This window comes from Buceros rhinoceros, unplaced genomic scaffold (genome assembly GCF_000710305.1).
Source record: "Buceros rhinoceros silvestris isolate BGI_N320 unplaced genomic scaffold, ASM71030v1 scaffold21926, whole genome shotgun sequence".
Taxonomy (NCBI): domain Eukaryota; kingdom Metazoa; phylum Chordata; class Aves; order Bucerotiformes; family Bucerotidae; genus Buceros; species Buceros rhinoceros.
Genome location: NW_010419575.1, coordinates 11080 through 11829, shown reverse-complemented (window position 1 = coordinate 11829; position 750 = coordinate 11080).

Sequence of the window (750 nt, the reverse complement as noted above, 5' to 3'; positions counted from 1 at the left end):
CCTTTGCTGTGGCTTCCCCGCCTCTCGTGGAGCTCCTCAGGTGCTGGGTTTGGGGGTTGTGAACAGCTGAAAGGGAAAAGCAGCGTGACGAGGAGGGGGAGAGCCCGAACAGCTGCCTCCCCTCTGCCCACACCGCAGTTACGGTACGAGAGTCGGGGACACGTCCCTGTGCCTTACGCAGAGCTGTGGCCAGCTCATCCGGTGCCTTGAGACCAAATGCGATCTGCGTGACACTGAAAGCGAACCCCCAGCTTCCTTCCCTCCACACCCTCCCTGTTAAATCGTGCCTTCATCTTCACGCCGGGAAAGGAGCGCCTTGAGAGCGTGTTGAGGTGCCGCAAACGTGGGGAGCCGGGAGGACGTGCCACGGGCAGTGGTCAGTGTGACGTGGGGCCGCTGGAGAGCCCATCGCTGCCCCCACGTGAGGCGCTCATGGATGGACAGGGTGGAGATGGACAAACCAAATAATAACCTGGGGGACAGGGTGGAGATGGACAAACCAAAAAATAACCTGGGGGACAGGGTGGTGGCGGGTGGGGAAAGCCGGAGTCTTCCACAGCGGCTTTTCTGTGCGACGATTTACGTCTCTTGACAGTATCTGTGTATTTGTAAGTCCTTTTTACGCCTTTGGGTGCTGTTGTGCTTATTAAAGAGCTAACACTTCATCTGCCAAGGTCCGCCTGCTCCCCCCTAACCCTGCGGGGACAGGCTACCGCTCCCTGTCCCTCCACCGCCGGAGGTGGACGCGCG